Raw genomic sequence first — 19298 nt, 5'->3', positions numbered from 1 at the left:
AGAGAGAGAGAGAGAGAGAGAGAGAGAGAGAGAGAGAGAGAGAGACCTGACCACCACACCAAACCTGGACCTCCAATAAAGGAACTTCACTCTCTCCACCTAGCTAACTGGTGTTTTACATTTCAAACTTTCTCTTGTCTACTCCACCCATCCCCATCCCCCACTCCTCTCATCCCAACCCCTCAGGTGGCAGGATCAGGGGCATGACTAGCTGACCTGTCTGGTGATTGATGGTAATGTCTCAGGAAGTCATTTCCCCCCACAGCGCCCTGCCCGCCGCCTTGCTGCCTTTCACCAGGCAGGCTGAACCACTACAAAGGCGATCCAGCCAGCCCATCACAGACACAGACACACAGGCCTACTTTCAAATCTCTGCCTGCTCAGGTCCGGCTGGACCCCCACCAAAAGCCCCCTTAAGGCCCCCCCAAGTCCCCCAGGTCAAACACTTGTGGAGGACAATGGCTCCAGTAAATACCAGGACCCACAGTGGAATGGGTGTGGCTAAGGTGGGGTCGGCGACCATCCATAACACAGCTCATCCACAAGGGATGACAGAGTTGGATGGAAAAGAGTGGGAGAAGTCCTCAGCCACCCGGCCTTTTATTTTGTTAAAATCAACAGTGGACATCTTGAAGCGGACCAGGCCAGTGATGGCCCCTAACTCCAGGTGCTGAGGATGGTTCCCCTGCAACTCCATTACTGTCAGTGGTTACCAGGTCCATTACGGCAATTAGGAGCCTGCTTCTAACACGAGGAATGCCTCAGCCGGAGCTGCAATTGCTAACATCTGCTAATATCAGCCTCCTTCCATGTGTCGATACGGTTGTCGTTGCTTAAACACACATCTTTTCACAGTCACCTCCGTTTTCTTCTTCTTTCTCCACAGAACACTCCACTTTTATTTACTTAGTTCCACTCAAACTGTGCCTTAAAGAGATCCCACTCAGTAACTTCAAATGATCAGTGAAAAGAGAGAGCTTGCCTTCCACTGCTTTTCCAAAGGCTTTGTTACTTTTTAATATTTGAGCAGGACGAGAGAGGGGAGGGAAAATGGCGTGGAGATAATCAATGGAAGAAGGACCACTAGCCTAATAATCTCCCCCAAAGGATTGTGGGTTAATACACACTCTTGCATAGGCCAACAGGGCTGTGTGGCGAGCACATCTGTCTGTCTGGATGGGCTACTTAATAAAACAAGGCAGCCTCTGGGTGCAGAGACGAATGGCTTTTCCTCAATGAAAAAGAATGATTCTATCAGTGGCTGAATCCCAGACTAAGACACAGGTCCAGATGACAGGGCTCTATACATTTAATACAGTGGAGACCCCAGCCTGTGTCCCTGAGAGACAGGCTTTAACAAAGAGGGTGCCAGGTAGGAGAGAGGACATGGCAACCAGAGCAGCTCCCCACGGTGATCATATCAGGGATCCCCTAATGCGAACAGGAGTTTGAATGATCTGGGAAAGAGAGTGAGCGAGAGAAAAAGAGTAGAGTGGTGAGATAACGAGAGAGGGAGAGAGGGGCTAAGCCACCTGGGCTGATGAGTGGGGGCTTGATGTGTGTGTGTATGTATGTGCTTGTGTGTGCGCATGTTGTGGCTACCACTGTGTGTGGTCAGGGACTCCTGGTCAGGGACTGGTCAGGGACTCCCCTGGTCAGGGACTCCTGTAACAGGAGCTCACCTCCGGTTCTCCTGTCTCTCCTCTCAGTGTGCTGAACAGGCACCTGAAGACAGGATTAGCCATTGTGACCCAGCCCCAAAGGTAACAGAGATGCACCTCCGGGGACGGGCCTGAAACACACACTCCCACGTGCTGCAAGCAGAAACCAGCCGGCCGAGGAGAGGTGGCGAGAGATAGAGAGGAAGGATAGACAGGAAGACAGGATGACGGAGGGGAAGGAAGGAGGAGAGGGGAGGGGAGGATAGAGATAGAGGTAGGGGGGCTGGAAATACAAACAGAACAAGACACACTAAACAAGGCAAAGATAGGAGGTATAGTGTAGTATCAGTCTGGGCTAAGATGTTGTTGTTGGGGTTTTTGTCACAGCGGGGAAATACAAAAGCAATGTATAAGAGGATTTTGGGTCCTGAGCTGCGGTAGCGCCCTGGGGTGGCTGAGATTCTGCCTGTGTGGAAATTGACGCCTGTCACTGTGTCTATGATTCACCCCTGTTAGTGTGTGTGTGTGTGTGTGTTTGTGTGTGTTTGAATGTGTGTGCTCTGCTGTGACGAATGAGCGCCACTTAATTTGCTCCTGATTATGCGGGTTGCTGGTCCTCTAAACCTCTTTGAACTTGTAATTGCCGCTGGTTTCAATAATGAACATTAAGGAAGGATTCAGAAAAGTGTGGATAATTACAGGTTTCCCCCCCTTTTTACTTCTTCATGCTGGATAAGGAAGATGAGGTTAAGGAGGAGGAGGCGGAAGAGGTATAGGAAGAGAAACAAGGAGAGAGGAGGAGGTGCAGGGTTGCGAGGCATGTGGTGTCGCGCCAGGCTCTCTTTATCTAAATAATTGTACAAGCTCGGTTTATGAGCTTTAGCAAGAGGGTCCAGCCCTGGGGATACGGGGGTACTAGCTCGCGCTCCCCCTTAATCAATATTCACACAGATTCCCATCTGGAGCCAAGGCCTGTTCTACTTAGATTTGGATTTATTTAGTTATTTTTATTAGATTTGCTTGCCTTCTTTCCTCAAATCTCTTTTTTCTTGGGTATCTGGGCTATTTTCTGATACAGCAGGTGGCAGGGCTCTGTATCGTATGCGCTCATCTGTGTAGACTTACATGATCTTAGGAGATGAACTAGGCCTGCTCAATAGATAACAGATACATGGCTATATCTACACACGCTCAGATTCACATGGCCTTATGGTGCTATAGATGGACCAATCCATTGTGGGTAAAGGGGTGACACGTGGGGATAGGCTGTAAAAATCTGTCAAAAAAGTGTCAGAGTGAGGAAACTGCAACAAATTGACCCACTCACTCAGTTTCCATCCTCCACATAGACTGTGCATTGGCGGATATGAAACTGCATGCACATGGTGTCAAAGCGAGTCGTATTATTGAATGGAAAAGATGAAGAGGGGAGGAGCGCGAGGGGAGTTGAGGTGAGAACAAGAGGCATGGCTCCCAGTTATAAGGACCCCACTGTGAAGGAATCCCCTGCCTGGAATAAGCACATAGCAAAACAAAAGCAATGGAGGAGGGGAGGGAGGAAAGGGGAGGTGGAGGAAAGGAAAATCACACAACAAAATGTCGGGAGTGGGATTTGGTAGACTCAGGGTCCCATGACAAACCAAACAGAGGAACAGCACCAGGTCTGTTTTTGATTTCTGCCCGATGCCTCCATCCTTTAACCTCACCCTCCTCAACTATTTGTGCGTCTCCTTTTCCTGCATTTCCTGGTGTGAGATAAATACCAAATGGGGGGGTGGGGGGGGGGGGGTTATGGGCTGCTCTGAGGCCTGCAGCTTAGAGGGAGAAGAGCTACAGTATCTCATTTAGCTGGTCACCACCAACACATCACAGGCCCATGATTCAACTGACCAAGGGGGCTATCGATAGAGTGCAGGGGGCTTTTCACATTTTTCAATTTTCCGACAACCCCCTCTGGCTTGGTAAATTGCATGGCACAGAGGAAAATGTGATAGGGGAGAGGGAAGACAATGTGAGGTTGGGAGAATGAGAGGTCTGACAAAATTACTCTGAGAAGACTCAAATGCCTCAAACCCATTCCTCTAACACAGTCTGCAATGGAGAAGATAACCACATAAAACAAGGACAAGGAAAGCCTCAGATAATCTGGGCCTCTCCATCTGTAACAGTGCCAGTCCTGGTTTTGAGTTTTCCCACCATTGGGGCACAGCATACAGTAGCGCAGACTGCCCTCCTTCCTCCTTCCAAGTCCATTACATCATTCACCTCTTTTCCCCAAAAGAGTAAGCTAGGCCTGGCCTTAGCCAATGGATCAATGTTATGACTGCAGCAGTGGGTTAGGCCAGTGGGAGGGAGGGAGGCACAAGGGTTGAGGGGGTAGCTGAGGCCTGTTTTTGCTGAAGTGTGAGGCCTTAGAAGAGGCAAGACGAGTCTCCAGCTATGGAGCAGTAGTTTATAAATCCTTCACTCCTCAGCTCTCCTCTGTTTGTCTTCTGCTCAGGTCAGGGCATGTGCAGTAACCTCGACAGGGTAGGGGCCCCTGGTCTTGCACAAAGTGGCCCCTAGCACTGTAAACACCCATCTGAATGTGCTTCAGATGGCCCCTGGCTTCTCTTTAAGAGATTCATATTAACTAAAGATGCACTGAACTAACTAGCTTTATGTCACAAATTGGTCGCATTTCTGAGACAATTCAAGCTTTCTCAAAAAGGATTATTTAATTTTTTGTTCGGTGGCTGTAAACATCAGTGGTAACATACAGTACATGCATGAGCCTCTTGCAATTGCACTTGTTTTCCTTTTGTTGTTGTTTTGGGGTGTAGTTCTTTCTTTTTGGGAGAACATGTTGAGGGTTGTTCTTTTTGTTGTTGTTGGCATGCGCTGCAGAGTTTCACATGGCTTAATCACCTCCTAACAGCGGCAACAACGTGTTGTAAACATCCCCTTAGCGAAAGCACTCATTTCTGCTACTTCATTAAACAAGGAGCGTTAAGGCACGAACAGCAGGCCTGAGCATTAACAACAGGGAGGGACGGAGGGAGGGAGAGGAGGGGAGGAGAGAAGGTACGAGAGGCTGCCTGTTAATAACAGGTAGGGTAAACTACTAAATAGCACACAACACTGTTTATCTAGAGAGACAATAAGGATCTATGTGAGACATTGACACAGTAGGTGTGTAACAACTGCAAGAGAACTGTGCTGTATTCTGTATTCTGTATCAGGTGCCACTCTAGATTGGGATCTGTGAAGTGGAACTATGACAGATCTAGATTAAGGGGGCCAAGTGAAAATGTCTAATGTCGGCGCGTGAAACAATTCACGGCTATTACCCCCTAATGCTCCACTAAACCTGTGGAGCAACCAGCCAGCCACAGACTACATGGCTCTGCGTACTGTAAACAAAGCTTTGTCAGTCACGACACACCAACACCACTGGGCATTACTGTAAAAAGGCTCCGACATGAAACAACCAAAGGTTGATGTGGCTTGTCATATAATTATACAGCCCAGAAAAAGGGGAGTCACTAGATACCGCCTTCTAAACTTTCAGGGAGTTTTTTCTCTCTCTCTCTCTCGTATGAAAAAAAGTCTCGCTCGTTCTTGTAAAACCCTGGTAGACAAAAAGTGTTTCCTATAGTTGAAATGAAAACATTTGTTAGGGTCCAGTTTTTGTTTGTCATGGTTTTATCTTCTGGTGGAAGGATTAGTTCTATGTCTTTATCAATGAGGACTGACTGGCGGTGCAGTGGCTTCCCAGCTTCACAGGCCCATGTGAGAACCAGGCTAGCGAGGAACAGATGGTAGACTGAGCTGAAGTGACTTGTGTCCTCGTTCCAGGGTCGCTGAGCTGAGCAGCATTAGTTAGAGGAACAAACTGTGGAACCAAAGGTCCCTCCCCAGCATACCTGAAGCTCCCCTTCACTCAGTATCCTTGACTTCAGTGACTTCCAAAATACAGCCACTCTCCCCTTTCCTGATGTATTATCGCTTCACTTTAGTTTTGTAAACTTCAGATAGAGACTCCATATATATACACTTAATATGGCAACTCTCGCTTTCTTATAGGCGTATAAGCCTGGGGTCATGTGGTATGTGTAAGCATACACACACACAGGGGTATGCAGTGGCGGTGAACCAAACGGTCACCTGGGTTGCCACGGCTGACTGGAGAGCTGACTTCTTGGCTCCGAGGCAAATGAGCACATGACAAATTAGTGTGTGGGCCTCCTTCAGCCCTGAACCTCCGTGACCCCTTAGGAACCCCATCAACCCCCCTTTCTCCCTTACACCCCCTTCTGAACCTCACAAAACACAAAACAAGAGAAAATGAAACCACTACCGTCGCAATGAATACCCAGAGTCGTACAAAACATACTCTTTATCTCCTATAAACATACAAAATCGTGGAATAAAAATACATTGTGTAGGCAGCAAAAATATGGTATAAACAGTTTTAAAAACAGTGCTGTAAAATGAGAACGGTTGTGTATTTCAAACTGTTTGCAGATGTGGGATATACCAGTGAAATGGCTCTAGTGGTGGCCCTAACAATACACATGGATTAGAAGGACTCAAACAGAAAAACAGACATACAGACAGGGGACACTACAGAGAGAGATGTTTAGTCTGCTCAAACACAACCGGCTGGCCCTCTCTTTTTCGAAGGCAGACTAGCGCACTTGTTTATCGTTTGGGACAAATACCGGTTACCAAGCTTGGCCAACTCTTCCAAGCCCATGACTCCAGAATGACCTAGCTAGCCAGGGTCTTTTATGTCTCTCTCTCACTCTAAAGGGCTGGTTCACAGAGCCACTCCCATCGGGGCTCGACCTGGAGATGACACCCGGTCGCCATGGAGACTAATGCTAGGTTGAGGGGGAGATTATTCTGTGTTCATTTGCTAGGGATGCTTGTGGTGCTGATGAGATGCACTACTTATCTACTCATCACGTTATCACTAATCATCACATCACTACTCATCACGTCATCACTACTCATCTACTCATCACATCATCACTACTCATCTACTCATCATCTACTTATCACGTTATCACTACTCATCTACTCATCATCTACTCATCACGTTATCACTATTCATCTACTCATCACATCATCACTACTCATCACATTATCACTACTCATCTACTCATCATCTACTTATCACGTTATCACTATTCATCTACTCATCACATCATCACTACTCATCACATTATCACTACTCATCTACTCATCATCTACTCATCACGTTATCACTATTATCTACTCATCACATCATCAACTACTCATCACATCATCACATCACACTACTCATAACAGTATCACTACTCATCTACTCATTCATCTACTTATCACGTTATCACTACTCATCACGTTATCACTACTCATCACGTTATCACTATTCATCTACTCATCATCTATATCACGTTATCACTGCTCATTCTACTCATCATCTACTTATCACGGTATCATGCTCATCTACTCATCATCTACTCATCACGTTATCACTATCATCCTCATTATCCACTCATCACGTCATCACTACTCATCTACTCATCATCTACTCATCGTGTATCATATCATACTCATCTCACTTCACGTATCACTCATCTACTCATCATCTACTCATCACGTTATCACTACTCATCTACTCATTATCCACTCATCACGTCATCACTACTCATCTACTCATCACATTATCATTAATCATTTACTCATCATGTTATCACTAATCATCTACTCATCACGTTATCACTAATCATCTACTCATCTACTCATCATGTTATCATTACTCATCTACTCATCACGTCATTACTACTCATCTGCTCATCACGTCATCACTACTCATCACGTTATCACTACTCATCTACTCATCACATTATCACTGCTCATCACCACTACTCATCACGTTATCACTACTCATCTACTCATCACATTATCACTACTCATCTACTCATCACGTCATCACTACTCATCACGGTATCACTACTCATCTACTCATCATGGCATTAATACTCATCACGTCATCACTACTCATCTACTCATCACGTCATTACGACTCATCATGTCATTAATACTCATCTACTCATCACGTCATCACTACTCATCTACTTATAACGTCATCACGTCATCACTACTCATCTACTCATCACGTCATTACTACTCATCTACTCATCACGTCATTACTACTCATCTACTCATCACGTCATTACTACTCATCTACTCATCACATCATCACTACTCATTGACTCATCACGTCATCACGTCATCACATCATTACTACTCATCTACTCATCACGTTATCACTAATCATCTACTCATTATCTACTCATTATCTACTCATCACATTATCACTACTCATCATGATATCACTACTCATCACGTTATGACTAATCATCTACTCATCACGACATCACTACTCATCATGTCACCACTCATGTTAACTCCTATATTGACAGGGTTGATATTATAGGTGCCATCTCTCTACTTCCGCTGTTGTTGCCTATGTTACCATTGTTAGTTATGTTTGTGTAACCAATTTTGCCCTGGATCATGGCAGTCACCATGTCACAATGACATGACACTCATGGCATTCCTACCCTGCTGCATCTGACTTACAGATGTCTTCATACACTCATGATTGTAGGAGATAAAAATACCCATGATATAAATAACTAATTCTTCTCAATGACACAAAGTTTCACAACATTCAGTCACGCTTTTTGACAGTGAAAGATACGAGTCATATCTAAGATTCCAGTGAATATGCAACAGGGCTCTATACGAGACACAATTCAAATGAACCCACGTGAAAGTGTTCGGCTCAATGTACGACCCCCAAACTGACCCTGGGATATATCACTTCCCTTTCAGACAGCCCAGGGTTGCAATACACTTGGCTTAGCAGCTTAACAGCATTTCCCCAAACACCCCGGCCAAAACGGTGCATGGCCCAGCACAAAACCTGAGATGCTTGATGCCTGCCTGAGAGTGCAACCCCTTCCTTCATAGACTGCATTACACTTATGGGTGAGTGCACACACACACACACACACACACACACACACACACACACACACACACACACACACACACACACACACACACACTAGCCCCACTAGGTCTGCTCCTGAGGTCCCCTATTTATTTTATAGGTGTTTGAGGATTTAGGTTAGTCAAAAGACAAGGCCAGGCCGGGAGTGGTATCTTTGTATCTGAGTGCTTCCTGTTTTCATTGCCTGGTCGACCCTTGCCTTAGCAGGTTCTATTGGGGCTAACAGAGGCTAGCAGGTTGCTACAAAAGCGTAAGGCTGAGGGCGCCAAAAGGCTAATTAGGAGAACTTTGCCAAATGAAGGGGCCCTTTTACTGCTATGGAATCGCCCAGCTAGCAGTTAGCCTAGCAACACACCTCACTCTCTGTCTATCTCACCCTGCCTATGTCTTTTTTCTCCCTAGAGCCACCTTCTCTTTCTCTCCTCCGCTCTTACATCTATCCTATCTCTGTTTCTCATCCCTCCTCCTCCTTCCTTTCTGCCTCCCTGTTTTTTGAAGCGCAGTCGACATTTTACCCTAACAGTGAAGTTTACCTTTCTGATAACATACTCTCCTGTAGTATTGAAAAGCTTATACAACAGTCTGGTATTTCACTTCCTTAATGTGACTGGAGCCATCCAGAAACTCAGAAAGACGGAGGGAGAGAAGGGAGGGAGGGTAGAAGGAGAGACTGTCTCTGGTCCTCTAGTGCTAGCTTACGCCAGCTGATCTCAGCAGTTTGCCAATTCCACACAGGGCATAAAAGATGCCAGCTCGCATGCTTTCTGCTGCTATATGATACATACATGAAAGAGGCTGGGCTTATCACAATAACTCGACAAATAATTGCCGGGTATTCATTACGTATAGAAGATATCAGATCTCGGCTGCCACACACAAAATGCTGTGTTTCATTCTCCTGGGCTGACTGAAGGCTGACTGAAGGCGCTGAAGGACTGAGGGGCAAGTGGCAATTGAAGCAGGCCTATTTTCCATATCTGATTGTGATGAAAAAGCCGCCCTGCGATTTCTCCCATGAGAGTGTGAGGTCAGGGGGAACCCAGGAGGGGGCGAGGAGGGGGGGGGGGATTTTTGTTATTCTGAATCCGAAAGCCAACAATTGTTACTGTTGGCCTGTGTTGTTTTTCGCGGTGTGAGGGGGGTCCCGTCCTTTTGAGCTCTTTCAGAATAGGTGACAATGGCTGGATGTAGAGAACATATGTAGGGGAGACCCTGTGGTCGCTCTCATGGTGGAGAAGCTAGCATGCTGGGAGAAAATACAAGCCCCGCTACTTTTCACTCTTGCTCAGTTAATGATGTGGTCAATGGAAGAATGCTGCAATAGGCCATTCAGGGGCAAAGTCCCCAAGAATTCGCCCCTGCACAAACGCATCCTGAATGGAAAGTACATTTGCCTAAATTAAAAGAAAAGGCGAATGGGTGTGTATGTGTATGTGTGTGATGTGTGTGTGTGGTGTGTGTGTGTGTGTGGTGTGTGTGTGTGTGTGTGTGTGTGTGGTGTGTGTGTGTGTGTGTGTGTGTGTGTGTGTGTGTGTGTGTGTGGTGTGTGTGTGTGTGTGTGTGTGTGTGTGTGTGGTGTTGTGTTGTGTGTGTTGATGGGTTGGGGGATAGAGTAAAGTAAAGGGGGATAATTCAATTAGTCTTCTTTTTTGACGAAAAAAAAATGAAGTTAGGTTAAAAGGGAGGGATTATTGCTTGTACAAGTCTGGCCTGGGCGTCTCACAACAGACAAATCAAGATTTGAGAAAACATCTCAAAGCAGGAGAGGTAATAAAGGAGAGTGGGAAAAAAAGGGATTTTGAAAGCTTTACTTCTCTGAATTAGAACAACTGCCCCTGGATCCAATCTCTTGGGTCTCCCCTTTCCACTCTTTCAATGCAATTTTAAAACAATTCTAAAGGAAATTGGTGGAGAGGCTGCAAAGCTTTCTTTGCTTCTTTCTCTGCTTTTTTGGAGCAGGGGAGCATTGGAACTGTGAGAGGCCTTCAAACGGGCATTCCTCAAGTCGCCAGGAAAGAAGCCTAATGATCCCTCAATAAAGCGAGAAATGTCTAATTACACTACATTGCCAAAAGTATGTGGACACCCCTTCAAATTAGTGGATTCGGCCATTTCAGCCACATCCGTTGCTGGCAGGTGTATAATATCGAGCACACAGACATACAATCTCCATAGACAAACATTGGCAGTAGAATGGTCTTACTGAAGAGCTCAGTGACTTTCAACATGGCACTGTCATAGGATGTCACCTTTCCAACAAGTCAGTTAGTCAAATTTCTGCCCTGCTAGAGTTGCCCCGGTCAACGGTAAGTGCTGTTTTTGTGAAGTGGAAACGTCTAATAGCAACATCGTCTCAGCTGCGAAGCGGTAGGCCACACACGCTCACAGAACGGGACCGCCGAGTGCTGAATCGCGTAACGCATAAAAATTGTCTGTCCTCGATTGCAACACTCACTACCGAGTTCCAAACTGCCTCTGGAAGCAACGTCAGCACAAGAACTGTTTGTTGGGAGCTTCATGAAATGGGTTTCCATGGCTGAGATCACCATGTGCAATGCCAAACGTCGTCTGGAGTGGTGTAAAACTTGCCGCTATTGGACTCTGGACCAGTGGAAATGCGTTCTCTGGAGTGATGAATCACACTTCACCATCTGGCAGTCCGACGGACACATCTGGGTTTGGGGGATGCCAGGAGAATGCTAACTGCCCGAATAAATAGCACCAACTGTAAAGTTTGGTGGAGAAGGAATAATGGTCTGGGGCTGTTTTTCATGGTTCGGGCTAGCCCCCTAAGTTTGTGAAAGAAATCTTAACGCTACTGCATACAATAACGTTCTAGACGATTCTGTTCTTCCAACTTTTGGCAACAGTTTTCTGTTTCAGCATGACAATGCCCCTCTGCACAAAGCAAGGTCATAAATGGTTTTTCGAGATCGGTGTGGAAGAACCTGACTGGCCTGCACAGAGCCCTGACATCAACCCCATCGCATACCTTTGTGATGAATTAGAACGCCGACTGCGAGCCAGGCCTAATCGCACAATATCAGTGCCCGACTTCACTAATGCTCTTGTGACTGAATGGAAGCAAGTCTCCGCAGCAATGATCCAACATCTAGTGGAAAGCCTTCCCAGAAGAGTGGAGGCAGTTATAGCAGCTAAGTGGAGACCAAGTCCATATTAATGCCCATGATTTTGGAATAAAATGTTTGACGAGCAGGTGTCCAAATACTTTTGGTCACGTACTGTAGTATGAGCGCACCAAATTAACCAGGAGACGTGTGTGTGTGTGTGTCTAACCACCCTGGTAGGTGGCCTCCCGAAATGTTCAACCCTCACTATCTTCCCCTTTTTCCCTCCTTCACACACAGAACAACCATCTAACTTCAAACTCATGGCAGGCAAAAGAAGAGGGGGGAAATCTGTTATTTTTTTCACATTCTCTCCCTCACATTGTCAGCTTCCAAACGAAGCCCATTCTATTCTGCGGGTTGGGGAGAACTCTCCAGCCAAGGATATGTAGCCTAGCCATGAACAGCTGTGAAGTGATTTTGATAATGATGAGAATAATAAGCTCTGTGCTGTGTGGTGGTGCTGCAAGGCTAAGGGCTGTGCTGCTGCAGCTCCACTGCTCATGAATAGATAAAAGTGATTAAAGCACTCCTGATTATCCCTGACCAATATGTAATGGATTTACAGCCCTTTCAATTAGGCCGTATTTGCTAGCCACTCATTATTTGGGCTTTGGTTAGGTAATCAGGGGGGCAGAGGCTTTGGGCAACGCAGGCACGGGGAGTGGGGGGCACCTGACCCTCTTAAATGAGAGGATCAGGATCATCCTGGGGTTCTGACCTGCCCTGGCTCACTACCTTCCTCCCTCATTCTTCTTCTCCATTCATACACCCCTCCTTCATCCTATCACTCTGTCCATCCTAACTAAGCCACGTGGTCAGCAGACACCAGCTTGTGTGTCCCGTCCACCTCTCTGCCTGAAATCAGACCTCCCTGTTAAAAATCAATACAGACCGCCGTTCTGATAATGTTCTGACATCAGAGAGGGTGGTGGGACATGACAACCCCAACCCCAACCTTCCCAACCCCCACTATGTGACCCCCCCCACCGCACACACACACTCCCTTCTCTTGGACCATGCTGCCTGGCTAGCTGCATCACCTCCTGGCTTGACCGGGACCCTCGCTAATAATAAACACAAGCACACCCACACACACACACAGATATTAATTTCTAAAACTATCCACAGAATTAATGTGTCCTCTGAATATTTCATCCAAGGCGTAGCGTCACTCTTTGCCGACTGAAGTGAATAAGCCGTTGTCAGATGTTGTCTGATTTAAGTGTTCGGCAAAGAGAGAGAGAGTGAGGCAAACAAACAAGCTCCTCTGTGTTTTGGCGAGAAGCCAGCTTAAGATGCAACCTCTCAACCTCAAACAACGGACAGAAGAGAGGAAATATAACAACAGACAGGTACTGTTTATACTTAAGACATACAGTAAGTGCTAGAAAAACATCTCCAATGTTTCCTTTTATTGTAAAAGCCAATAGTAAAAATGGCACTGACATAGCACGCATATTAACCTTTCCACGTGTGAGTTCCAAATATCTCTACCGGTCGCTCCCAGCATGAGTTGTTTTTATGCACATGATGTCAGAATGCACTCACTGTTCCCAAATGTGATTGTTACTCAACAGGACAGTCAACACGTGCTGCCTGTTAATTTTCTATAGGCTGTTTCAACTTGTCAATTTCGAATTATTTTCGAACAAGTTTTATTTTCTAACAGTTTGAATTGAGGTGTGTTCCGCCTCCTCATTAATTCACATAGAAGTAGCCCATTTCACTGTTGCGGACAATTTACGTTTGAGGCTTTACTGAGCCGGACAAACTTATCTCTTCGAGGAGAGCCCAAGCACTTCACCAGTGTTTCCCCAGATCAAGTATGTAGACATCTGTGCAATCTTGAACAAACTTTTTCTGGCTGGTGCTCGCATTGCCTTCATTGTTTGTTTTTATAACAAATAATAACTTTGGACATGTGTGCATTCCTATCAAAGTAAGTGCCTTATTTTCTGTATATTGTGTTGTCATTTCTACTGTACAGTAGCATACAGTATGTATGTATGTATGTATGTATGTATGTATGTATGTATGTATGTATGTATGTATGTATGTATGTATGTATGTATGTATATATGATGTATCTATGTATGGAGCATAATGTAGTTACAGTTTTATTCACAAGTTTTCAAATAATGGTGACAAATAATGCATTCCGATTATTGCATAGATTGTAATGGACACCTATGTGTATAAAATACTTTTTTGAAGGTTGTACTGATTATGATGCGCTATGCTGTTTGCCAGCTATGTGTGGCGCCATGTTGACATTATACAATGCATTCTGGGTGTCACGTAAACGTCTATCAGACCAAAGATGTTATAATGAGGTGAAGGAATGGTTCACTCATCTTTCGAGTAAACTTCCGTAAGTGAATGAAGGGAAATGAATGATCATAGATGACACACCCCCTTCAACATGCATACTGCAAACAGACCAAACTCATCTTGTCTCCTCTTCTTATCTTTGGTTGACGCGAAAAAACAAACATGGTGGCGCGCACAAATGTCGTATTAGTTTAGATAATTATTAAGTGTTTTACTCAATTATTTAGATCAATGGAGAGATCACCCGTGATGTGATGAATTGTAAATAGTAATTGCTATTAGCTCATTCATATTGTGGTTTATGTCAGCAAAGAGTTAGCTAAATATGACTGCTTGTGTTACAACAGTCTTTCTTCAGTTAAAGCTAGGACTAGGCTACATTTTCCGGTTTGGATGATGTTTGTGCAAAATGTTTCTGTGAAAAAACAGTGTAGCTGTCAGTGTAGAATAAACACAGAGCCAGTATTGTATTGAAAGGCAATGTGATGTGCAGTATGTGCCAAACCAGTGGACAGGGCTGCTGATGTTACACTAGCTAGGCGTCAGCACTACCTCCACATCTCAGAGGCTCTTCAGCAGAGCAAACTAGCTTTGTCTGATTGAATTGACCCGGTCACTCTGGACCAGTGACAGGTGAGTGACAGGCGAGCATGACAAGTCAGTGACAGGTGTGTATGTGTGCGTATGTGTACCTGTACGTGTACATGTGTGTACACTTGTGTATATGTGTGTCCCAGGAGCTTGCTGACGGGAGCACGGCTCATAATAATGGCTGGAACGGACTTCATGGAATGGCATCAAACACATAGGAATCACGTGTGTGATGTATTTGATACCATTCCACTCATTCTGCTCCAGACATTACCACGAGCCTGTCCTACCCAATTAAAGTGCATCAAACCTCCTGTGATGTGTGTGCACTAGGGCTGTGACGATATCGCATTTTTCTCCATAGCAAAAATAAAAACAAGAAGCTTTAAAACCTTTAAAAACCTGCTGTATGTAAAATATTGTGTGCTAAAGCTTGGAAAATAAATACATGTGACTCTGGATGACAACAGGATGTTTGTTTCCAACATTAGGGCTGTTTTCCTAAAGGAGTTAAATGCTTCCTTGACAAAATACTAACGAGTATCGCGATACTGGTATTGTTCCAGCTACGGCTGTTACGGGTGACCGTATTACCGCCACACCGGCAGTCACGAGTCATGACCGCAGGCAAATTCCATGTGACCATTTAGTCACGTTAATTAGCCTTCTACAAGCTCTGATGCTGCTGATGGTCATTAGTAGCCTACCAAACTTGCAACTGCCTGGTACTCAGCACTCTATTGTCCCTCTAATCACTCTGACATCAATGCAAATGTGATTCAAAATCAGATCAAACACTTCAAGAGAGCCCATGAGCTTATGTTGCGCAACAATTCTGTAGGCTATGCAATTGCATGAGAAAACAGAGTTTTGAGGGCCTCTAATAAAAAGAGGAGGATCCCATCAGCTTTCTATAGGCTACAATATTTATTTATCAACTTTCCTAATATAAAGCACATTGCTTCGCTTTACTACCTGGCTGGCAAGAAAATAAACCAAGGGAAAAGCGTCCTCCATTCGCTATTAAAGTGCATAGATGACATGTATTGTTTCCCACTGCCTCTGTTTCGAGTCAGGTGCATGATAATGGTCCACTCTAAATCAAAACCAATTTCACACATATATTATTTAGTACATGTAAAGACAAAATTAAATCAAGAATACTCTGATGGGTGACAATATTAGCCTATCACTTGTGAATGATATATTACCATTTGTGAATGATGTCCAGCTTTTATGCAGTAAGGCAATAAACAGTGCATGCCTTTTTTTGCGACTTTTTCAAATCATAGTCCCACACCTCATGTAGCCCAGCCCATTGGCCTATATGTTTTGATAAGGCTGGTATTACAACTAAAGTGGCCAAATAACTTCTTAAAATTAAACACATTAATCCGCTTTACAACCGGTGTAGATCCTAACTGGCATACATAGGCGTCGCGTGAGTGTCAAGTTTGGGGAAGATCATTTTCACTATAAAAATGCACCTTTATAATAAAGCATTACATGCATAATTGCATATGTGATACATTTTGAGAATGTTTTCCCGCTAATTGATTGTATTTTGGAATACTCGCGCTTATAGCCTACTGCTGTGTGTGCATTGCTGCGCTTATAATGTAAACAAATAACCTAATAGTTTATCAACATTTTAAGCTAAACGTTCTGATCTGTTGCATCAGCCTCATTGCTTTAAAAAAAAAAAAAGGGAGGCGAGCGGTTGTATTAATTTGGGATCTATTGCATCCCACAACTGTCCCAGACTATGTTTGGAATATTTATTTCTCGCACAGAAGGACAAGTTGACTAATAGAATAGGTCAACGTTTGTACTATGGGGGATAGTAGATTGACATAAGCTAGTGTTTTTGCTGTTCGTTAGGCCTACTCATCTTGTTGGCTGACGAAAAGTAATTGAGGACAGTTCTTCCAACATCTTCAATATGCGCCTCGGAAATCAATAACAAGGACGTGCGCAGGTGCATCCCCGATGTGTCTGTCTTCACTTATAGCCTACTTCAGAGCTGAGATAGACGTGTGTGAGAAGAACCCGATCACGTGACGGACATTGGCTAATAAGAATTGAGATATCTGAGAGAGCCATGTGAGTGAGAGGTGCTTCGGAACACACAGCCAGGAGAAGGGAATTATAATTATTATGTACAGCCCAAGGGCACAGCGGCCAATGGCAGTAAAAGGCATGGATTTTTTTAGGGGGCATCACTGCCGTCGGGAAATTCGAGACATTATCAAGTGCTTGTCAAATTGTGAATGAGAGACTGATGAAGTGTGTGCAGGCTGAGCAAGACATAAAGCAGAGCTCCTGCCTTTCATGCAACTTTTTTCAAATCATCATTAGAGTCGCATCATGCAGCCTTGGAATGTATTAAAAATAAAAACATATAACCCAATGTTTGTATCACAACTAAAGTTGCATAAATAACTATAAATTAAGCATATAGGAGGACGTGTTTCTTTGAATAGCCATATGCGTACTCCCTCAGAAATCGTTTGGAGAAAACATCCTTTCTATTTTATTCAGCAATGTTCAATTGTATTCTTTATACTATAAAATAATATCAAATAATGCCACGGAATTTTAAGAAAATCTTGTCTGCTAAGTGAACTAGTGTAACCCACAGTCATTTGGCATAGACAGATCAGAGTATGCTATTCTGTTCTTCCGAAATATACTACATTTTCTTTATATCATGTTTCTTTAGACCTGTCTTAAATAAATAATGGATTTATTGTGATGGTGTAGACTATTTTAAATTGATTTATTAGAATTTTTCAAACGTAGATGTTCCAAAGTTCTGCATCAGTGGCTTGTAGGCTATGCGTGGAAGCCAAGGAGATGCTAAATGTGTTTATGTTAATTAACGGTCAATTACCGTGATACCGACAGTTATTTGCTTGATAATCACCGGCTGACAGAATTTCATAACTGCCACAGCCCTAGTTCCGGCCCCAGTGTGCACAGGCTACTCCACTATGTGGGTACTCACCGTGAGATGCTGGAACAGCCACGCCCTCATGATGTTGGTGGCCACCTTGGGGAAGATGCCGCGCTTCTTCTGCCTCTTCTTCTCCTTGTCTGGGTCATCATCATCACCTGTGCCAGGAGACGCCACGCTGTTCTCTAAACCATCTCCTAGGCAGAAACAAGACACCGGGTTAAATAGCAGCCTAGGACAGAAGATGGACCAATAGGAAGCCTTGGCATTAACCACACAAAGGGTTAGGTAGAACCCTAGAAGCTAAACCTAATATATAAGACGCTAAAGCTAACCCAGTGGGTTATCTGAGTTAGATGGAGGACTATGCCATAGCCTACACAGTAGTAGCCTTCACTAATGCCTGCATAGAAGTAGTGGGATTTAGGCACAAAGGGAGAGGGGTTTGCTGTAGACAGAGAACTAGAGGTGAGTTCTTACACCCAGAACAGTGGAGAGGAATGGATGGGGGTTAATGACTGTGTTTTGGTTGGAAGCAGAAACACTAGGCTCCTGATTCCACTCCAGATTGTTCAATAGGAGGAGAAAAAGGGAGAGAGCGAGGGAAAGAAGGGGAAAAAACGACAAGGAGGCTTCAAGATTGGGGCTGCAGTACATTAAGTCAATTAAATCCACAGGCTTGACATAATGTCATGCTTTTTTTCTGATCCAAAGGGTCTGGATGGACTGAGAAGGGAGCCTTATGAACACACACACACACACGCAAACAAACCCACAGAAGTTGAACATTCGGGGGCACCCAATTGAGTAGCTTGTGAATTAAAGTGGGGTGTGTATTGGGTTTGTTCATTGTTGCAGTTTGATGCACATAATGGACAAGAGTTGAACCTCCCCCTTCCTCCAGCAGATTAGCATGGCAGGCCAGTAGAAGGGCGGCTCTCGCTCCCTTTTTGTATTTAACTAGTCAAGTCAGTTAAGAACAAATTCTTATTTTACAATGACGGCCTACCTCGGCCAAACCCTCCCTTAACCCGGACGACGCTGGGCCAATTGTGTGCCGCACTATGGGAATCCCGATCATGGCCAGTTGGGATACAGCCCGGGATCGAACCAGGGTCTGTAGTGATGCCTCTAGCACTGAGATGCAGTGCCCTAGACCGCTGCGCCTCTCGGGAGCCCTCCCTGCATTAATGTCCAATAGTGTTTGATTTCGGGAGGAAAACAAGTGCATATCAAGGCAGTCTTTCTCCTTTAAACCAAAATTTCCATCTTTGTGCCCTCGCCTTTTCTGTCTCCTCTTCTCTGGCCATTAATTGTGCATTAGCAAAAATGATTTACTTTTAACAGTCATAGTTATTTTTTCTTGCCCTCGGGCACAAATGCCTTGAAAGCCTTCCTTGAGGGCATCTAAATTATGTATCTGAAAAACTCCTTCACTAAGGCTGAGAAGGACCCCGGCATTCTCAAAATTCAGACTTGCATGTCCTCCTGTTTTTGGGGAGGCATCAATCAGGGGCACCTATACAAGCCCTAATTTTGCATAAATATTTGAACTAATAACACTAAAAAGACAGGAA

At 44.6% G+C, this 19298-nt stretch overlaps 1 pseudogene; it reads right to left on the bottom strand.

Moving 5' to 3' along the window:
- LOC112080369 (homeobox protein Meis2-like) overlaps positions 1–19298 on the bottom strand; it is a 68211-nt pseudogene that overhangs the window by 18438 nt on the left and 30475 nt on the right.

This window comes from Salvelinus sp. IW2-2015, unplaced genomic scaffold, assembly GCF_002910315.2.
Source record: "Salvelinus sp. IW2-2015 unplaced genomic scaffold, ASM291031v2 Un_scaffold16288, whole genome shotgun sequence".
Lineage (NCBI taxonomy): Eukaryota > Metazoa > Chordata > Actinopteri > Salmoniformes > Salmonidae > Salvelinus > Salvelinus sp. IW2-2015.
The sequence above is the reverse complement of the archived record's forward strand: the minus strand, read 5'-3'. Positions and strand labels throughout refer to the sequence as shown.